This window comes from Bombina bombina, chromosome 3 (assembly GCF_027579735.1).
Source record: "Bombina bombina isolate aBomBom1 chromosome 3, aBomBom1.pri, whole genome shotgun sequence".
Lineage (NCBI taxonomy): Eukaryota > Metazoa > Chordata > Amphibia > Anura > Bombinatoridae > Bombina > Bombina bombina.
Genome location: NC_069501.1, coordinates 349834996 through 349858294, shown reverse-complemented (window position 1 = coordinate 349858294; position 23299 = coordinate 349834996). Strand labels below are relative to the sequence as shown.

General features: G+C 39.2%; 1 protein-coding gene and 1 pseudogene across 3 annotated transcripts in view; one reads left to right on the top strand and one right to left on the bottom strand.

Annotated features, from left to right (window-relative positions):
* MID1 (midline 1) overlaps window positions 1-23299 on the top strand; it is a 297353-nt gene that overhangs the window by 101265 nt on the left and 172789 nt on the right. The gene's annotated exons all lie outside the window — the stretch shown is intronic.
* On the bottom strand, window positions 7339-13669 carry LOC128651454 (small nuclear ribonucleoprotein E-like; annotated as a pseudogene).

The window sequence follows — 23299 nt, the reverse complement described above, 5'->3', positions numbered from 1 at the left end:
AGGCCACAGAGAGAGTTAGCATTTGCATATTATTTATTAATAACACAGTACCCTCACGTGTACAAAGTGATTGGAATATAGTAGGGTATACCATATAGGGCTAGATTACGAGTGATGCCCAATCGATATCGGGTTTTTGTTGGCTTTTTGCGTGCGCGGAAAAAGGTCGCACATTACGAGTTGAAAGTAAATGAGTTGAAAGCAACTGCTATTTATGCTTGGTGGGTTACCGCGACTTTAGAGCTAGCGTTATTGAAATATTCCATAAAAATATTAATAAAAATTGATTAAGCATACAGTAAAAAATATAGGTATATTTAATGTATTATTTAGAATATTTCACAGAAGATTAAATAATTTTTAATTTTAAATATTTTAATAACGAACATTGAAGTTGGCAATTCTTCATGTGCGTTAACCCCAACTCGTTAGTCCTAAATTGTGAACGCTCCCCCTTGGGTGTGCACTTACTTTAAGCAACCTCAATCATTTGAGGTAAGGATGAATCAGTATCGCTGAGAAGTTTGGTACCCCCTGAAGTATGGATCCACTGGAAAGTAGGATTTCTTTTCACAACTTGCCTTATATATATGTATTTACAATAAAAAGTATATTGTTCTGTATGTGAAGAACATTGGAATGTGAACTATTAATGGCTCCTGTGGGGTTAGCGCGCAAGTATAGGTGTTAGTTCTGTGGGAGAATACGTTATCGTGGTTGTGAAACCCAGCAATAGCAATAAATTAAATTTAACCCCTTAACAATCAAGGACTTGTCAGGCACGTCCTACAAAAAAATACAGTTAAAGGGACAGTCAAGTATAAAGTAAGCCAGTACCCAAAATGGCGGCAAATAGGTAGAGGGGGGTAGGGTTAGAGAGCTGTATGGGGGGGATCAGGGAGCTTGGGGGCTAAGGGGGGGATCCAAAACTGCAGAATCAATATTAAAAATAAATAAATAATATTTCTTTCATGTAATTAGCAAGAGTCCATGAGCTAGTGACGTATGGGATATACATTCCTACCAGGAGGGGCAAAGTTTCCCAAACCTTAAAATGCCTATAAATACACCCCTCACCACACCCACAATTCAGTTTTACAAACTTTGCCTCCTATGGAGGTGGTGAAGTAAGTTTGTGCTAGATTCTACGTTGATATGCGCTCCGCAGCAGGTTGGAGCCCGGTTTTCCTCTCAGCGTGCAGTGAATGTCAGAGGGATGTGAGGAGAGTATTGCCTGTTTGAATTCAATGATCTCCTTCTACGGGGTCTATTTCATAGGTTCTCTGTTATCGGTCGTAGAGATTCATCTCTTACCTCCCTTTTCAGATCGACGATATACTCTTATAAATATACCATTACCTCTGCTGATTTTCGTTTCAGTACTGGTTTGGCTTTCTACAAACATGTAGATGAGTGTCCTGGGGTAAGTAAGTCTTATTTTCTGTGACACTCTAAGCTATGGTTGGGCACTTTTTTAATAAAGTTCTAAATATATGTATTCAAACATTTATTTGCCTTGACTCAGGATGTTCAACATTCCTTATTTTCAGACAGTCAGTTTCATATTTGGGATAATGCATTTGAATCAAATATTTTTCTTACCTTAAAAATTTGACTTTTTTCCCTGTGGGCTGTTAGGCTCGCGGGGGCTGAAAATGCTTCATTTTATTGCGTCATTCTTGGCGCGGACTTTTTTGGCGCAAAAAATCTTTTCTGTTTCCGGCGTCATACGTGTCGCCGGAAGTTGCGTCATTTTTGACGTTCTTTTAGGTGCCAAATAATGTGGGCGTCTTATTTGGCGCTAAAAAAATATGGGCGTCGCTTTTGTCTCCACATTATTTAAGTCTCATTATTTATTGCTTCTGGTTGCTAGAAGCTTGTTCACTGGCATTTTTTCCCATTCCTGAAACTGTCATTTAAGGAATTTGATCAATTTTGCTTTATATGTTGTTTTTTCTCTTACATACTGCAAGATGTCTCACGTTGCATCTGAGTCAGAAGATACTTCAGGAAAATCGCTGTCTGGTGCTGGAACTACCAAAGCTAAGTGTATCTGCTGTAAACTTTTGGTAGTTGTTCCTCCAGCTGTTGTTTGTATTAAATGTCATGACAAACTTGTTAATGCAGATAATATTTCCTTTAGTAATGTACCATTACCTGTTGCAGTTCCATCAACATCTAATGTTCAGAATGTTCCTGATAACATAAGAGATTTTGTTTCTGAATCCATCAAGAAGGCTATGTCTGTTATTCCTCCTTCTAGTAAACATAAAAAATCTTTTAAAACTTCTCTTTATACAGATGAATTTTTAAATGAACATCATCATTCTGATTCTAATGACTCTTCTGGTACAGAGGATTCTGTCTCAGAGATTGATGCTGATAAATCTTCATATTTATTTAAAATGGAATTTATTCGTTCTTTACTTAAAGAAGTACTAATTGCTTTAGAAATTGAGGATTCTGGTCCTCTTGATACTAAATCTAAACGTTTAGATAAGGTCTTTAAATCTCCTGTGGTTATTCCAGAAGTTTTTCCTGTTCCTGGTGCTATTTCTGAAGTAATTTCCAGAGAATGGAATAATTTGGGTAATTCATTTACTCCTTCTAAACGTTTTAAGCAATTATATCCTGTGCCGTCTGACAGATTAGAATTTTGGGACAAAATCCCTAAAGTTGATGGGGCTATTTCTACCCTTGCTAAACGTACTACTATTCCTACGTCAGATGGTACTTCGTTTAAGGATCCTTTAGATAGGAAAATTGAATCCTTTCTAAGAAAAGCTTATCTAATCTTCTTAGACCTGCTATATCATTGGCTGATGTTGCTGCAGCTTCAACTTTTTGGTTGGAAACTTTAGCGCAACAAGTAACAGATCATGATTCTCATAATATTATTATTCTTCTTCAACATGCTAATAATTTTATCTGTGATGCCATTTTTGATATTATCAGAGTTGATGTCAGGTTTATGTCTCTAGCTATTTTAGCTAGAAGAGCTTTAAGGCTTAAAACTTGGAATGCTGATATGTCTTCTAAATCAACTCTACTTTCCATTTCTTTCCAGGGTAACAAATTATTTGGTTCTCAGTTGGATTCTATTATCTCAACTGTTACTGGTGGGAAAGGAACTTTTTTACCACAGGATAAAAAATCTAAGGGTAAAAACAGGGCTAATAATCGTTTTCGTTCCTTTCGTTTCAACAAAGAACAAAAGCCTGATCCTTCATCCTCAGGAGCAGTTTCAGTTTGGAAACCATCTCCAGTCTGGAATAAATCCAAGCCTTCTAGAAAAGCAAAGCCAGCTTCTAAGTCCACATGAAGGTGCGGCCCTCATTCCAGCTCAGCTGGTAGGGGGCAGGTAGATCTGATGGCGTCTCATCTAAACACGAAACTTCCCAGGTATCTGTCCAGATCCCGGGATCCTCAGGCGGAAGCAGTGGATGCATTATCACTTCCTTGGAAGTATCATCCTGCCTATATCTTTCCGCCTCTAGTTCTTCTTCCAAGAGTAATCTCCAAGATTCTGAAGGAATGCTCGTTTGTTCTGCTGGTAGCTCCGGCATGGCCTCACAGGTTTTGGTATGCGGATCTTGTCCGGATGGCCTCTTCCGCTAAGACCAGACCTTCTGTCGCAAGGTCCTTTTTTCCATCAGGATCTCAAATCCTTAAATTTAAAGGTATGGAGATTGAACGCTTGATTCTTGGTCAAAGAGGTTTCTCTGACTCTGTGATTAATACTATGTTACAGGCTCATAAATCTGTATCCAGAGAGATATATTATAGAGTCTGGAAGACTTATATTTCTTGGTGTCTTTCTCATCATTTTTCTTGGCATTCTTTTAGAATTCCGAGAATTTTATAGTTTCTTCAGGATGGTTTAGATAAAGGTTTATCCGCAAGTTCTTTGAAAGGACAAATCTCTGCTCTTTCTGTTCTTTTTCACAGAAAGATTGCTAATCTTCCTGATATTCATTGTTTTGTACAAGCTTTGGTTCGTATAAAACCTGTCATTAAGTCAATTTCTCCTCCTTGGAGTTTGAATTTGGTTCTGGGGGCTCTTAAAGCTCCTCCGTTTGAACCTATGCATTCATTGGACATTAAATTACTTTCTTGGAAAGTTTTGTTCCTTTTGGCGATCTCTTCTGCCAGAAGAGTCTCTGAATTATCTGCTCTTTCTTGTGAGTCTCCTTTTCTGATTTTTCATCAGGATAAGGCGGTGTTGCGAACTTCTTTTGAATTTTTACCTAAGGTTGTGAATTCCAACAACATTAGTAGAGAAATTGTGGTTCCTTCATTATGTCCTAATCCTAAGAATTCTAAGGAGAAATCGTTGCATTCTTTGGATGTTGTTAGAGCTTTGAATTCTACCATTTTGATGTATTTTCTTCTTCTGAAGCAGTTTTTGGTAGAAAAGTACTTCAGGCAGCGGTTTCAGTTTGAATCTTCTGTTTATGTTTTTCATTAAACTTTATTTTGGGTGTGGATTATTTTCAGCAGGAATTGGCTGTCTTTATTTTATCCCTCCCTCTCTAGTGACTCTTGCGTGGAAAGATCCACATCTTGGGTAGTCATTATCCCATACGTCACTAGCTCATGGACTCTTGCTAATTACATGAAAGAAAACATAATTTATGTAAGAACTTACCTGATAAATTCATTTCTTTCATATTAGCAAGAGTCCATGAGGCCCGCCCTTTTTTTGTGGTGGTTATGATTTTTTTGTATAAAGCACAATTATTCCAATTCCTTATTTTATATGCTTTCGCACTTTTTTCTTATCACCCCACTTCTTGGCTATTCGTTAAACTGAATTGTGGGTGTGGTGAGGGGTGTATTTATAGGCATTTTAAGGTTTGGGAAACTTTGCCCCTCCTGGTAGGAATGTATATCCCATATGTCACTAGCTCATGGACTCTTGCTAATATGAAAGAAATGAATTTATCAGGTAAGTTCTTACATAAATTATGTTTTTAGTACTGGCAGACTTTCTGCCAGTACTTAAGATGGCGGTGACAATTGTGAAGTGGGGGAGGGAAGAGAGATGTTTGATGGGGTCAGGGAGGGATTAGGGGGTGGGATGATGTGTCAGGTGGGAGGCTGATCTCTACACTAAAGCTAAAATTAACCCTACAAGTTACCTAATTAACCCCTTAACTGCTGGGCATAATACAAGTGTGGTATTTAGCGGCCTTTTAATTACCAAAAAGTAATGCCAAAGCAATATACGTCTGCTATTTCTAAACGAAGCGGATCCCAGAGAAGCGTTTACAAACATTTGTGCACAAGCTGTTTGCAAATAATTTCAGTGAGAAACCTAAACTTTGTGAAAAAGTGAACTATTTTTTTTTTATTTGATCGCATTTGGTGGTGAAATGGTGGCATGAAATATACCAAAATGGGCCTAGATTAATACTTTGGGTTGTCTACTAAAAGAAAATATATATGCAAGTCAAGGGATATTCAGGGATTCCTGACAGATACCAGTGTTACAATGTAACTATATGGCTAGTTTGGAAATAGCAAAGTGCTACTTGTACTTATTGCCCTATAACTTGCAAAAAAAGCAAAGAACATGTAAACATTGGGTATTTTTCTAATTTCAGGAGAAAATTTAGAAACTATTTAGCATGGGTGTATTTTGGTGGTTGTAGATGTGCAACAGATTTTGGGGTTAAAGTTAGAAAAAGTGTGTTTTTTCCATTTTTTTTCATCATATTTTATTAAAAAAAATTATAGTAAATTATATGATATGATGAATAATGGCATCTTTAGAAAGTCCATTTAATGGCGAGAAAAACGGTATATAATGTGTGGGTACAGTAAATAAGTAAGAGGAAAATTACAGAAAAACACAAACACAGCAGAAATGTAAAAATAGCCCTGGTCCTTAAAGGGACAGTATTCTATAAAATTGTTGTTCCCTTAATGTGTTTCCAATTACTTATTTTACCAGCTGCAGAGTATAAAATGCATGAGATGTGTTTTTTTTAAGGCTTATTTGTGTATATGAATTAGCTGATTTTGTGTTTTGAAGCCACAACCTAATAAAATGGGTTAAAGGGACACTAAACACAGAAAAAAACTTTGCTTCAATCGAAATATTGATATATATTAAATATTTATCTAAATAGCATTGTTTGGCAAAATATTACTGTTTATTAGTAATCCAATATCGAAAATTAATGTATTTCCAAACCCACAGATGGCTATTATTTTTTATCCTCAAATCCTGAACGATAACGCAGGTTATTTAAAATGGCGATTTTTGGACGCTATGCGCATGCGCGATATCCCTGCACGTCATACTCAACGTCACTTACAGCAAGTGTGGTATCAGGGATACAATATGCGCATGCGTGAAACACGGCACACGATATGCACATGCGCGAGATACGTCACTCACAGCAAATGTTATATCAGGGATATGATATGTGCATGCGCGATACAACAGATCGCACTGCGCATGCGCCTGGTGACAACATAGTCACATAATGATAAGCAAGAAATAGGAATACGATTGGAAATTGAGTTTGGTCGTGCACAGCACATATTAGAGGGTTGACTATAATGACGTAATCTACGAAAAATTTAATTTATCTTTATAGTGTTTCTATAGATCGTTGGACTGTTAAATTAGGTAAGTGATGCAATATACACGCTATTGATTAGAAATTGATGTTCAGGTTGTGGTCAAAAAATGAAAATTTTGGAATCCTTTAAGCTTGTAGATCTAATCAGATCTCATTATTTTATCACATTGTGTGAATATGCATGCTTCTTTATCTTATATCTGTCTATAAACCAATCACCAATATTTGTAGAGAACAATGTAAAATTAACATTTTATTACCTACCCACTGGGAGTGTAATTTCGTCTACTGGCTGTGTTAACACAGCTTAGCGTCAAGGCCAAAAACTTTCAGGATAGGTGGGGATACCACAGGCTAAATCTATTTTAAATGCCAATATAAGGGTAATGGAAATACTTGTAAACAATTTAATGCACTCCAACAGGTAAAGTGGATTATTGGGAACAAATTAAAGGGGAGACATTTTTTGAGTAAACTGTCCCTTTAAGGCTAAGAAAAATGGTCTGGTCACTAAGGGGTTAATAGCTGTGTTGTTTTTAAGTATTTATCAAAAACAAGACATTTATTGAAAGATACTGAAAGTTCTCAGTAGCAAGATACAATTATCAGTCTATATTATAAGATACCCTAAAACAAAATTGCTCTTAAATATCTACGTAGTTAAAAAAAAAAAAAAAAAAAAAAAAAAAAAACGCAACACATAGACTGATTTTTTTTTTCCTTTTCTACTCAACAACCAGTGAGCTTAATTTATGACAAACTGAAACAAAGTGATGATGTCTCCTATTAACATGATGCGACCAACAGGTTTACAATACTTTGTTTTCATGTGAATTTTCCTCTACATCATCCAGTACTAAATTCATATATTCCCCAAAAACAATGATGCAGCCTTCTATACGCATGTTCACTTGCTCATAAAGCCACACTTGAATTTGCGACCTATTCTGAAGATATCTGAAAATTAGGTTGATGGGCTGTACCATCACTTTCTGGCCTTGCCCGCGGTACGCCTTGTCGGTTTAATAGCCAAGTGTTAGACTAGAAGGTAAAGGAGATGGCAAGCATCAGACTGTATCATACTGTATCCACCCTTTTGTACAAGTTAAATATTATTAGTCACAATTACCATTTAAATAGGGCACTCATAGACATGTGATAATAAATATTATACAGAAAGCATTTCTAAACCCTCATAGTCAAAGAGGCCCATTTATCAAGCTCTGTATGGAATTTGAAGGGCCGTGTTTCTGGCGAGTCTTCAGACTTGCCAGAAACAGCAGTTATAAAGCAGCGGTCTGAAGACCGCTGCTCCATAACCCTGTCCGCCTGCTCTGATGAGGCAGACAGGAATTGCCGCAATTCAACCCGATCGAATACGATCGGGTTGATTGACATCTCCCTGCTGGCGGGTGATTGGCCGCGAGTCTGCAGGGGGCGGCATTGCACCAGCAGCTCTTGTGAGCTGATGGTGCAATGCTGAATACGGAGAGCGTACTGCTCTCCGCATTCAGCGAGGTCTTGCGGACCTGATCCGCACTGTCGGATCAGGTCCGCAAGACCTTTCATAAATTGGCCTCAAAGTGTGAGAGGCCACCATTAGTAAATATTTTTGAGCTACTGCAACCCCAAGAACAGATAGGTTGGAACAAATAGAGATTAATAAAGTATTTTCCTAAATAAGAACTGCCTGTAAATCTGAACTTAACTGAAAAGGTTTCTTGGATCTTTCTGTAATTTCAACAATAATTTTTATGCATTAAAAAAGAATAGGGACCACAGTATACGGTAGTCCAGGTGCTTAGTGAGTGCTGTACATGAGTAATCTACGGGCAACACCGGGCAACATGCCAGAAGCAGACATCCAAAAGGATGCGCACTTTTGTGAGTGAGACCCACAATAGGGAAGACAGATCTCAGGATTGTGCTGGGGGGGGGGGTGCTCCCAATCACATAGGCAGTCAGTAAGGCAAGGGGCCTGTTTGTTTAGGAAGTATGACAACAAAAGGATCCAGCAAGTATTACTTTAGTAGGTGTACAAAAAATACAAATATTAAAGAGGCCACTCTTGGCACATGAATGATGGTCAGGGCTCTCAGCTAAGTTCTCTCTTTCAAAAAATATTGTGCCATCAGCGTCATAGGCTGAGAGGTCTCACTCTGAAGTCTTGGCACTTGCATGTCATTCAGGTCTTTCTGCTGAATTCTCTCCCATCAAATGCTGCATCGCCAGCAATGCATGCTGTCAGGCCTCTCTCCATAGTCCCAATGTTTGGATGTTGCCCAGGACCCCCAGCAGAATCCCCTCGCTAAATGTTGTGCTGTTGGCATCATATGCCAACAGGTCTCCCTCTGTAGTCTTGGCGCCTGAATGATGTTCCGTTTTTTTGGCTGAGCCCTCTGTCCTTCCTCAACTCCATTGATTCCAAACTGTTCAGCTCTGTAGCGATCTCAGAAACAGACCTCTGATAGATCAGCGGTCTCCATACAGACTCCTTTGTTAGGGATCAGAACAGTGAGACCTCGTAGATCTGTTGTTTGAGACTCTGAAAGTAATCTTCCAGGAGCTGGAGTACCCACGACTCCTATCTGTCATGGTCTGCATAGCGCTAGTATCACTAGGCTCGCCCTTTAAAAGCATTAGAATAACACTAGAGATGATGATGATGATGATGATGATGATAAAATACATGGGTCTGTATGTTTAAATACATTTAAATTCAGAGACACTGCACCGCTTTACCCCTCTTAGAGGGGGTGTGGGGTTATTGAGAGCCTTTACTCTTAATGGCCGCCACAGTAGCAGTTATTCATGAAATTTAGTGTCAGTTGACACAGCTTTATCTCCTGAGCTGTAATAAAAAGTTTTGATGATGGATGGATCTGTTGTCTGCTGATATTTGGCTATTTAACAGCAGCTTACAGCTAGACAGTCATTTTGCTACCACTCAAGGGTCCCTTTTAAAGGGACATGGAAGAAAAAAAAAAGACTTTAATATATTTGCAAGATCTTTTGAATAATTAAATGTCTGTGGTATCCTCTCTTAGGAATTGCAATCATGCATTAATACAATTAACACTTTTTGAAGCATTTTGTTTTTAAATATATATTTTTTGGAAAGCTAATACAATTTTTTTGCCATTGGCTGCAAATAGAGTCTTGACATTTTATTGAGCCAGGGAACGCTTCAGTCTTCTAAGCAAGTTCTATAAGTAAACCCTCACATTTAATGCTAAATGCAAATACACCTTTTTATTTATTTTTTCATGCATAAGAGGAATAAAAGAACTTGTGTTTCATGTGTATATTTCCAATATGCTTTATAATGGGTTCTCATTATTCCTGTGAAACCAAACACCAAACTGTAGCTAGAGAAAGACAAAGGCGCTTAGCTGCTAAACCTTAAAATGAACTTGATATAAATAGGATGTGTCACCATAACACTTATTTAGCAATATATTGTATGTCACACATGAAGTGGTCATTTTGTATCATGCTTTTAATTCATTTTAAGGGCAGTTGACTCTTTATGAAATATCTAAAAGGATATGAAAGCAAAAAAAAAATAAAATTCTATATTTAAGGAAAGGAATTGGTCATATAAGACTATTTGTTTATGAAAAGGTTTTGAAAAAGTTAACTTTTTAAAAGTTGTATTGAATGTAAGAGGCAATGCAAGTTTGTGCACAATAAATTTCAGATTAACATTACTTAATCATGTTTTGTAGTTACCTTTTATTCCATTTTATAACTATTATTTTATGTGACCTTACGTGACAGAAAGTGATGATATATATAGCTAAGGAATCAGCTGTAATGGGCTCCATTTATCAACATCTTACAAAGCTTCTAGATTTTTACATAGTTTCTGCCAACTAGAAATATATTCATTTTTGTTTGTTTCAAATGTGCCTAAAATTGTTCTCTGCTAGTGAATGCTTGTGCTGCATTACAAATAATTAGTGGCTTTCATGTACTGTTAATGATCTACTATTTACATGGATAATAGCGTTAAAATAAGAAATCATTTTGTAAGGTTTTGTTAAAATTATTATTCTCAAAATACCCCTACGCATCATTGTTATTAGCTGGCAATGAATGATCTTGTATTTATGATTATTAACAATGCTGTATGCTATTCTATATCATTTAATTAAACTGTAAACCAACCACTTCCTGTTAACAAATGTTATTCATGGAAAATTTGAATGACTCATAATGTTTTTGTGGCTTTATGGCAAATTTAATTTGCCAAATAAAACAAAACTTGCTCATTGAGGAAGTGGCAAATAATCAAGGCTGCTATTCAGTTTTACAAGATTTCCCACTTATAAGGTTTTTTTTTTTTTTTTTTTTTTGATGAAATAATTTTAAATTTTTTTCCAAGAAAAAAGAAATGAACAAATACAAACATAGATAAAATAAATATAACATAACATAACATTGCACAGTTATATATGGTATATTACATAATTTTGAAAAATTCTATTAATCCAGCCACTTAATAACAGAGTAGACAATCATATTACCCGTATCATCCTACTCCAAGAATACAAATTGTAAGATATCTCATTCAATTGGTAAAGAACCTCTCTCACCTCGCTTACCTCTAGTTTTCTCATAGAACATAATGTAGGGTTCCCAATCTGCAAGGAATTGATTTTCTCTATATAATATCTTTGCTGAGAGTGCCATTCTATGGTAGTGATATTCTAATATGCGTAAGATATGTGTGAAGGAAGTGGGCTCCGACTTCCAGTTTTTAGCAATACCCAATCTAGTTATAGTATAGATCATTTCTACTAATTTACAATGGTGTTCAAGGATTTCTTCGTTTGGGAAGTGTAACAGGGCTTGTTCCGGCTTAAGATTTATGTCTTTTAAGAGAAGTGTACCTAGGAATTTAGCGTTTTTTCCCAAATTCCCCTAATTTTAGGACAACTCCACCACATATGAAGATATATCCCTATCTCCCCGCACCCCCTATAACCACAGTTTCTTTCTGCACCTGGTGTGTTATGAAACCTTGTTGGGTGTATGTACTATTTGAAAGCCACCTTCAAATAATTTTCCTTTAGGGCCGCATTCACTGTGAATGCCATACCTCTATGTAGATTTGCTTCCCATTGGTCTACTGGTCAGCTATTGTTTAATTCATTTTCCCCATTTTATTATAAAGGCTGGTTTGTCAGTTTTGCTAGCGGCATTGAATATTGATTTATTTGGATAGCCAAATTCTCTCGAATGCGGTTTCTGGACCCTCTGTCTCATCCCCCATCACCTCCTTTATTCTCGATAGTAGTTGCGAGTAGTGAAACCATTGATGCCCCGCTGTATTATCTAGGTTTATGTAATGTTCATAGGATATGGGTTTATTTTGCATTAACACATCTGCTATTCTGTATAGGCCTTTGTTTGACCATTTTGTGCCAATGGCTATCTCCATTGGTGATCCGATGATGAATAGAGGAGTTAGTGTGGATTTTTGATTAAGTAAGGGGAATTTGTGTGTAAGATTGTCCCATAAACGTATAGTATGTTCTATAGCTATAAATGTGTCCTTTCTCTGTGGTCTCTCTTTCTTAGAAGGGCATAAGATTTTATCTATCCTATCAATACCAATGAGATCGGATTCTAACTGGACCCATTGTTTATCTCCCGTAGATTTATCCCAATGTAACGTTTGAGCTATACATGCGGCAAAATAATATGATGTCATATTCGGTACCCCTATACCTCCCTCCTTTCTATTTCTAGACAAAACTTGCTTATTTATGCGTGCTCTCTTGCCCTGCCATATGAATTGTAATATATCTTTCTGTTCTTTATGTAATTCACAAATCGGTACTGTTACTGGCAAAGACCGAAAAAGGTATAGTATTTTGGGCAATACTGACATCTTAGTTGTGACAATTCTCCCAAATAGGGATATTTTAAATTGAGACCATTTCTCTAATAATTTTCTAATATGTTTAAACATTGTAGTGTAGTTTTCTTCATAGAAGTTATGTGTCCTATCTGTCAGTTTAATTCCCAAATATTTTAGCGTTTTTTTAGGCCATTTGAAGGAAAAGTTGATCTCCAATAGTTTTCGTGTCTGGGATGGAATCTGCACGCCTATTGCTTCACACTTGTCCTCATTGATCTTATATCCTGACAATTTTCCAAATTTTTGAATAGTGGAGTATAGGGGTGGTAGGGATAGAAGTGGTTTAGTGAGCGTTAGTATAATGTCATCTGCAAATAGTGATTTTATAAACTTGTGATCCAACCAGGATCCCTGCAATATTTGGATTATCTCTTAATTCTAGTCGCTAATGGCTCTATGCTAGGGCAAAAAGAAGGGGAGACAGGGGACATCCCTGTCTTGTCTCATTTCAAATTTTTATGGTTTTAGACTGATATCCTGCCACCCTTATAAATGCTTCTGGGTTTGAGTATAGTTTCAAAATTGCTTTATGAAATGGGCCAGTTATACCTACTTTATTTAGGGTTGCGTGAAGATAGTTCCAATTAATCCTATCAAATGCCTTCTCTGCATCCAAGGCCAGGAACAGAGAAGGCATAGATTTGTTCTGAGTGTAATTCAAAAGATCTATGATTTTGCGGGTATTGTCTGGGGCTTCTCTTAGTTTAATGAATCCTACTTGGTCTGTATGTACTAGTTTTGTTATAACTAAGTTTAATCGGTTTGCTAATATCTTGGTGAAAAGTTTAATATCTTGGTTAATAAATGATATGGGCCTGCAATTTTGACAATATTAGGGGCTTTTGCCTGGTTTAGGTACTACTGAAATACGGGCTAGCAGCATATCTGGGGGTAATTTGTTTCCTTGCATAATTTGGTTAAATAGTTTAACTAACTGTGGAACCAGGATCTGTTGGAGGTCCTTGTAAAAGGAGCCTGGAAATCCATCCAGGCCTGGGGTTTTATTTCTTTTTAACTCTTTAATTACTGAATGAACTTCTTGAGGAGTTATTGGTGCATTCTAAAAGTCTCTATCTGTAGTTACTGTTGGCAACTGAGATGTCTCTAAGAAATTGTCTAAGTCTATGTTCTTGCTCAGATTCTCCATAGAGGGAGTAGTATTATACAATTTACTATAAAAGTCTGCAAACGAATTGGCTATTTTTTGTGGGTCATTCGTAGTTGAACCATAAGCCTGCTGTATTTGCGGGATTGAGGAGTGTCGGGTAATGTCTTTCAATTTATGTGCCAGCATTTTGTCTGGCTTGTTGCCATACAGGTAGTATTGGGTGTCTATAAGTTTGATGGCATGGATCGCCTCTCTATCTAGTAGGTGGTTTAGTTCTTCATTTTTTACCCTTAGTGTTTTGACTATGGATTTTTTAGGATTGTGTGTGGATTCCCTACGTAGTGTAGCAATTTCTCCCTTAAGCTCAGTTATCCTAGCTCGGTCTTGTTTTTTTCAATTTTCTAGATTCTGAAATTAAGGTGCCTCTCACATATAATTTTAGGGCTCCCCAGGTATAGATTGGATTTGAGGTAGAACCCTCATTTATTAATATGAATTCAGAAATATCCCGCTGGAGCTTCTGTATCAAGAGTATCTTTCAATAAACTGTGGTGTAGAGACCATGACCGCCCTCTATTAGGATAATTCAAACCCTTGAGAGTCAACTCCACTATTGTGTGATCTGACCACGTGCAATTATGGATATCTCCCGAGGACAACAGTGGCATCAAAATTTGGCTTATTAGTATATAATCAATCCTAGAATGCGTCTTATGGACCGCTGAATAATATGTGTAATCTTTCACATTCTTATTGAGGGATCTCCAACCATCTATTAGGTTTTGATCTAAAAGAAAGTCACTTAAAATCCTTTGGGAAGTTCTAGATCCTAGCCGTGTCTCATTATCTTCCGCAGATCTGTCTAATGTATCATTAAGTGTCAAATTAAAATCTCCCCCTTTATATTTTCGCCATTGTATAGGATGTTTATTAAGCTTCGAGATAAAGGTAGCCTGGTTAGTATTAGGTGCATACACGTTAACTAGGATAATTGGTGTGTTTTGGATGGCCCCTCTGGCAATAAGAAACCTCCCTTCTCTGTCTCTAACAACCTCTTCTTTTTTAAAATTTAATGATGTGTGTAGTAGAAGAGAAACTCCACATTTTTTTTTATTAATTGCATGGTATTGTATAGGAAATAATTTGTCCCAATATTTAGGTGTAGACTGAGTAGTGAAGCGAGTTTCCTGAAGCATAACAATTTGGGCTTTAAGAGACTTGTATTCAATTATGACTTTCTTTCGTTTGACGTCAGAGTTCAATCCTCTGACGTTGTGTGATATTACTTTAATTCCCATGTGGTGTTACTGGACTGTATGCTTTTCTGGGTAGTGTAAGATGTATTGATAGTGATAAGTATCTCAAGCTATGGCATCCCTTTATTTGTAGGATGATTTCTTCATCGTAACCAACCTTACCATTTTTGTAGCAATTACTATCCGAATTATGTATAATCTGTGCAAATAAAAAAACATTTTGTTGGATACCCAAAACATTAGTTAAACCTAATATAAACAGTACAACAGTAAACAGAACAATATATGTCACAGTATTCATCTGTAACTTCAAAGGACATAGTGAACTTAGGATAATATTTTTTAAAATTTTCATTTTGACCTGAGGGGGGAAAGGGGGTGGGGCATTGAAGGGAGGGGGAAATTTGGCAGGGGAAGGGGGGGAGGAGGAGGGAGGTTTGCTAAGGTATAACCTCCTCCTAAAAAGAGAACCAATACAGTATGATTATAAGAACATTTATAACTCAAAGGATACTAGACAATGTAGTCTCTGTTAGGTACTTTTCAAGTAGGAAATGTTATCCCAGATTTTCTTCTATTCTGTACCGAAAGCACTGGAACTGCTTTCTCTATATCTATAGTCAAGGAGGAGGAGTATTGTCTCTACTTGGTACTCTATGTTCCGGTTCTAGATTGGCTCCTGTCTTGGTCTTGTTCAGCTTGCCGTTTTTACCCACTTGTGTCAATACTTTCTGTGGAGTTTTTCTTTGGGGTTTTGGAGAGGAGTTTATCTCTGATGTTTCTGAAATTAATTGCAGTTGCTGTAGTAGTAGTAATCCCTCTTCATTGGAGGAGCATGAGTGGACACCATTTTGGTATGCAAATGTGAGTTTGAAGGGGATGTTCCACCTATATTTGATCTTCTCTTTAATGATAATGAGGATCTGTGCTACAGGTTTCATCATCTCTCTCCTTCTCAGAGTTGTTGGCAAGAGGTCTGTATATATCTGGATCTCATGGCCTTCATATGTGAGGTTATGGGGCATTCTAGCTGCTTTTAGTAGCTCTTCTTTGATATAGTAGTAATGCATCTTCACAATGATCTCGTGTCGCTGATTGGGAAGGTTTAGTGAGGGCCCTATGGGCTCTGTCCATGATAAGGATTGGGATCTCTATCTCTGGGGCTAGCCAGTGAAATAGTTTGATCACATAATCTGGCAAGTTTTTGAAACTCTCAGGCAGGTTTCTGATTCTTAAGTTAGAGCGCCTTGATCTGTTTTCTAGATCCTCTACCTGATCCTCCAGCTTTCTGATGTATATAGCATGATCTAGGTATTTGTGGTACTTCTCCAGAAAGTTCATCTAATTTGTCTTCTATATCCAATGTTTTATGACCAATTTCTCGGATGTCTTTCTTCAGCTCCGATAGAGCCGATTTAAATTCTTCCTGGAAAATCTCTTTTATTTGTATGAGCAACTCTTTATTATAGATATTTATGGGGTTGCTTTCTTCTATTTCCAATTGGTTGTGACTTGTATTTTCTTTAGTTGAAGATGTGTTTTTTTCTGACACTCTTTGTTTGGATTGTGCTTTTGTGAGATAGCTTTTCATGGTGTTTATATTTTTCCTTGATCCCTTTGCTGAGATGGATATATAAGGAGTATAATGGTGTTACCGGATCCAAAGGCTGGGAGGGCCCAGCAGTATCGAATCTGTGAAGTTGCTGCTTAGTAATATTGCTTGGAGGTTATTTAGAGGTCCTCTGCTCAGGTTATTTGGTCTCTTTTTCACTATATCCTCATCTTGTGATTTTTAGTTACTCTTGGGGAACATTGCTCCTGGGTGCAAGTCACTGGATCTCAGTGTCTGTCGTTTCAATCTTGAAGGATAGTCAGGGTGCCCTCATAGCAATACACTATGTTCTCAGATATTTACTCCACCCGTGTCCTGGCCCTACACTTTCTTGTCTTGTGGGTCAGGGAATGGGGTCCACAGTTCGTGATCCTAAGATATTCCTTAATATCTCAGATGCCCCGACTTCTTCAAGTTGCTAAATTTTAATTCCTCATATTCAGGGTGTCAGGGGACTGAACCCAGACCATTTGGTATTCCATTAGTAAAAATTCTGTAATCTCCCAGGAAGCTCCACTCCCTTCAGCTAAACACTACCCCCGGGGCTGTTACCCTCACAGGGCGATCACGGGAAATGGTATTGGGGTATGACATAACTGTCTGCAGAGCAGCAGGAAAAGGGTGGGGGTGGGTGTATATTCAGATCCAAGTTGTTCCTAGTGTTGCAAGTGGAGGGGACACTGCTGATCGAAGTTAGGGTTAGACTTCTCGGTGTATAATTCAATGTATGTTGCAGGCTGACTACAGACTTAATTATCTGTTCTGCTTCTTCTTAATCTGTGTTTCTCTGAACCCTCTCCTTTCAAAACTATGCCTAGTTGCCCCTCTCTATGTAATATTAACTGTAGGTGGTTAGGCCCCTTGCAAATCAATCTAGTCCTAATTAGGACTGCTCCAGATATGAAACTGCATTTTAAATATAGAGATGTGTATTCAAAATGGTGTGTTTTTTTCCCGCCACTTATCCTTCTTCAGGGACACTTTATGTTTCTGGTTGTCTCCTTTATGGCTGAACTCAGTCTGTCTCGGTATACTATCCCAGCCTGGAGATCTCCGATTCCACCACCAACTTTTTTATTGTAAGGAGCCACCTAGTCCGCTTGATGTGAGGGCCTCCGGTTTTCTCTTTACTTTAGTTGGCTCACTTTAGCCTCTCTTCTTCTGCCCCTGATCTCGCTCTGTGATCACTTGCTTAGCGGGGACTGTAGGCAGGATCCCAGAAGTTTTTGTCTCTTTTAGAATGCCCTCTCGGCCCGGAGTAGGCCACAGCTGCGGACTTTCCTGGATTTGTCCTGGTTCTGCAATTCCGGTCTGTGTTGCGCTTACTAGAAACTTTCTCAACTTTGTTCTGCTAACTACCTCCTAGTTGTAGACACTGTTAGGGGTTAAATTATGGCCTCTGTAACATCAAAAAGCCTCTATTTAACAGTTTAATCTCCCTTTATACACGGAGCTCTTCTTAGATGCTGCTGTTCCAGTTGCTGGCTAGCTCCACCTCCCTATAAGGTACTTTTTTAATACATATGCTAATATTTTTTCTCTTGTTAAGTGTAGTCAGTCCACGGGTCATCCATTACTTATGGAATATATCTCTTCCTAACAGGAAGCTGCAAGAGGATCACCCAAGCAGAGCTTCTATATAGCTCCTCCCCTCACATGTCATATTCAGTCATTCTCTTGCAGCCTAACTAAAGATAGGTCACTGTGAGAGGTCTGTGGTGTTTTTTAACTTAGTTTATTTCTTCAATCAAAAGTTTGTTATTTTAAATGGCACCGGAGTGTGCTGTTTGTTCTCAGGCAGCATTAGAAGAAGAATCTGCCTGCGTTTTCTATGATCTTAGCAGACGTAACTAAGATCCACTGGCTGTTCTCATCTGAGGAGTGAGGTAACTTCAGAAAAGGGGAATAGCATGCAGGGCCCCCCCTGCAAACGAGGTATGTGCAGTAAATTATTTTTCTGAGGAATGGAATTGACTGAGAAAATACTGCTGATACCAATGTAACGTAAGTTCAGCCTTAAATGCAGTGATAGCGACTGGTATTAGGCTGATGAGTGTGTGTACACTGAATGTATTTTTCTAAGGAATGGAATTGACTCTGAAAATACTGTTAATACTGAAATAATGTATGAGCCTTAACTGCAGTAAAAGCGACTGGTAGCAGGCTTATTAATAACACTTCTTAACTCTTAAAATGTATGTTCAAAACGTTTAATGGCATGTTAATCGTTTTTTGTGAGGTACTTGGTGATAAAACTTATTGGGGCATGATTTTTACCACATGGCCATCTTTGTTTTCTGCATAGAAACAGTTATCTGAGCTTCCCCACTGTTGTAATATGAGTGGGAGGGGCCTATTTTAGCGCTTTTTTTGCGCAGTAAAAATTCAGTCACAATCTGTCTACTTCATCCTCCATGATCCAGATGATCGTCTCTAGAGAGCTCAGGGGTCTTCAAAATTCATTTTGAGGGAGGTAATCAGTCACAGCAGACCTGTGACAGTGTGTTTTGACTGTGTTAAAAACGTTGATTATTAAATTGTTATCCGTTTTTGGGTATTAAGGGGTTAATCATCCATTTGCTGGTGGGTGCAATCCTTTGCTAACTTAATACATTTACTGTGAAAAATTGGTTGCTATAACTATTTTGGTTCATTGTTATTTCAACTGTGACAGCTTTTTGTGCTTCTTAAAGGCACAGTAGCGTTTTTTTATATTGCTTGTAAATTTATTTAGAAAAGTATTTCCAAGCTTGCTAGTCTCATTGCTAGTCTGTTTAAACATGTCTGACTCAGATGAATCTCTTTGTTCACTATGTTTAAAGGCCAATGTGGAGCCCAATAGAAATTTGTGTACTAATTGCATTGATGTTACTTTAAATAAAAGTCAATCTTTACATGTAAAGAAATTATCACCAGACAACGAGGGGGAAGTTATGCCGACTAACTCTCCTCACGTGTCAGTACCTTCGCCTCCCGCTCAGGAGGTGCGTGATTTTGTGGCGCCAAGTACATCAGGGAGGCCCTTACAAATCACTTTGCAAGACATGGCTACTGTTATGACAGAAGTATTATCTAAATTGCCAGAATTAAGAGGCAAGCGCGATAGCTCTGGGTTAAGGACAGAGCGCGCGGATGAGGTGAGAGCCATGTCAGATACTGCGTCACAGTTTGCAGAACATGAAGACGGAGAGCTTCATTCTGTGGGTGACGGATCTGATCCAGGGAGACTGGATTCAGAGATTTCTAATTTTAAATTTAAGCTTGAGAACCTCCGCATATTGCTAGGGGAGGTATTAGCGGCTCTGAATGATTGTAACACGGTTGCAATTCCAGAAAAATTATGTAGGTTGGATAGATACTATGCGGTACCGGTGTGTACTGACGTGTTTCCTATACCTAAAAGGCTTACAGAGATTATTAGCAAGGAGTGGGATAGACCTGGTGTGCCTTTTTCCCCTCCTCCCATATTTAGGAAAATGTTTCCTATAGACACCACCACACGAGACTTATGGCAGACGGTTCCTAAGGTGGAGGGAGCAGTTTCTACTTTAGCTAAGCGTACCACTATCCCGGTGGAGGATAGTTGTGCCTTTTCAGATCCAATGGATAAGAAATTAGAGGGTTACCTTAAGAAAATGTTTGTTCAACAAGGTTTTATCTTACAGCCCCTTGCATGCATTGCGCCTGTCACTGCTGCGGCGGCATTCTGGTTTGAGTCTCTGGAAGAGGCCATTCGCACAGCTCCATTGGATGAAATTATGAACAAGCTTAAAGCACTTAAGCTAGCTAACGCATTTGTTTCTGATGCCGTCGTACATTTAACCAAACTTACGGCTAAGAACTCCGGATTCGCCATCCAAGCGCGCAGAGCGCTATGGCTTAAATCCTGGTCAGCTGACGTGACTTCTAAATCTAAATTGCTTAATATTCCTTTCAAGGGGCAGACCTTATTCGGGCCCGGCTTGAAAGAAATTATAGCTGACATTACGGGAGGTAAGGGCCATGCTCTACCTCAGGACAGGGCCAAATCAAAGGCCAAACAGTCTAATTTTCGTGCCTTTCGTAACTTCAAGGCAGGAGCAGCATCAACTTCCTCCGCTCCAAAACAGGAAGGAGCTGTTGCTCGTTACAGACAGGGCTTGAAAGTTAACCAGTCCTGGAACAAGGGCAAGCAGGCCAAGAAACCTGCTGCTGCCCCTAAGACAGCATGAAGAGAGGGCCCCCTATCCGGAAACGGATCTAGTGGGGGGCAGACTTTCTCTCTTCGCCCAGGCTTGGGCAAGAGATGTCCAGGATCCCTGGGCGTTGGAGATCATATCTCAGGGATATCTCCTGGACTTCAAAACTTCTCCTCCACGAGGGAGATTTCATCTTTCAAGGTTATCAGCAAACCAAATAAAGAAAGAGGCGTTTCTACGCTGTGTACAAGACCTCTTACTAATGGGGGTGATCCACCCAGTTCCGCGGACGGAACACGGGCAAGGATTCTATTCAAATCTATTTGTGGTTCCCAAGAAAGAGGGAACCTTCAGACCAATCTTGGACTTAAAAATCCTAAACAAATTCCTAAGAGTTCCATCATTCAAAATGGAAACTATTCGAACCATCCTTCCCATGATCCAAGAGGGTCAGTACATGACCACAGTGGACTTAAAGGATGCCTACCTTCACATACCGATTCACAAGGATCATTATCGGTACCTAAGATTTGCTTTCCTAGACAGGCATTACCAGTTTGTAGCTCTTCCCTTCGGATTAGCTACGGCTCCAAGAATCTTTAAAAAAGTTCTGGGCTCACTTCTGGCGGTACTAAGACCGCGAGGCATAGCGGTGACTCCGTACCTAGACGACATTCTGATACAAGCGTCAAGTTTTCAAACTGCCAAGTCTCATACAGAGATAGTTCTGGCATTTCTGAGGTCGCATGGGTGGAAGGTGAACGTGGAAAAGAGTTCTCTATTACCACTTACAAGGGTTCCCTTTCTAGGGACTCTTATAGATTCTGTAGAGATGAAAATTTACCTGACGGAGGCCAGGTTATCAAAACTTCTAAATGCTTGCCGTGTCCTTCATTCCATTCCACACCCGTCAGTAGCTCAGTGCATGGAAGTAATCGGCTTAATGGTAGCGGCAATGGACATAGTACCATTTGCGCGCCTGCATCTCAGACCGCTGCAATTGTGCATGCTAAGTCAGTGGAATGGGGATTACTCAGATTTGTCCCCCCTGCTAAATCTGGATCAAGAGACCAGAGATTCTCTTCTATGGTGGCTTTCTCGGCCACATCTGTCCAAGGGGATGACCTTTCGCAGGCCAGATTGGACGATTGTAACAACAGACGCCAGCCTTCTAGGCTGGGGCGCAGTCTGGAACTCCCTGAAGGCTCAGGGACTATGGACTCAGGAGGAGAAACTCCTCCCAATAAATATTTTGGAATTAAGAGCAATATTCAATGCTCTCCTAGCTTGGCCTCAGTTAGCAACTCTGAGGTTCATCAGATTTCAGTCGGACAACATCACGACTGTGGCTTACATCAACCATCAAGGGGGAACCAGAAGTTCCCTAGCGATGTTGGAAGTCTCAAAGATAATTCGCTGGGCAGAGTCTCACTCTTGCCACCTGTCAGCGATTTACATCCCAGGCGTGGAGAACTGGGAGGCGGATTTTCTAAGTCGCCAGACTTTTCATCCGGGGGAGTGGGAACTTCATCCGGAGGTCTTTGCTCAACTGATTCATCGTTGGGGCAAACCAGATCTGGATCTCATGGCGTCTCGCCAGAACGCCAAGCTTCCTTGTTACGGATCCAGGTCCAGGGACCCGGGAGCGGTGCTGATAGATGCTCTGACAGCCCCTTGGGTCTTCAACATGGCTTATGTGTTTCCACCATTTCCGATGCTTCCTCGTTTGATTGCCAAGATCAAACAGGAGAGAGCTTCGGTGATTCTGATAGCGCCTGCGTGGCCACGCAGGACCTGGTATGCAGACCTAGTGGACATGTCGTCCTGCCCACCGTGGTCTCTGCCTCTGAGACAGGACCTTCTAATTCAGGGTCCTTTCAACCATCCAAATCTAATTTCTCTGAGGCTGACTGCATGGAGATTGAACGCTTGATTCTATCAAAGCGTGGCTTCTCGGAGTCGGTTATTGATACCTTAATACAGGCTAGGAAGCCTGTTACCAGAAGAATTTACCATAAGATATGGCGTAAATATTTATATTGGTGCGAATCCAAGAGTTACTCATGGAGTAAGTTTAGGATTCCTAGGATATTGTCTTTTCTACAAGAGGGTTTAGAAAAGGGCTTAACTGCTAGTTCGTTAAAGGGACAGATTTCTGCTCTGTCTATTCTTCTACACAAACGTCTGGCAGAAGTTCCAGACGTTCAGGCTTTTTGTCAGGCTTTAGCTAGGATTAAGCCTGTGTTTAAGACTGTTGCTCCGCCGTGGAGCTTGAACTTAGTTCTTAACGTTCTTCAAGGCGTTCCATTTGAACCCCTTCATTCCATTGATATCAAGCTGTTATCCTGGAAGGTTCTGTTTTTGATGGCTATTTCCTCGGCTCGAAGAGTCTCTGAGTTATCTGCCTTACATTGTGATTCTCCTTATCTGATTTTTCATTCAGACAAGGTAGTTCTGCGTACTAAACCTGGGTTCTTACCTAAGGTAGTTACTAACAGGAATATCAATCAAGAGATTGTTGTTCCATCACTGTGTCCTAACCCTTCTTCAAAGAAGGAACGACTTTTGCATAATCTGGACGTAGTCCGTGCCGTGAAGTTCTATTTGCAGGCAACTAAAGATT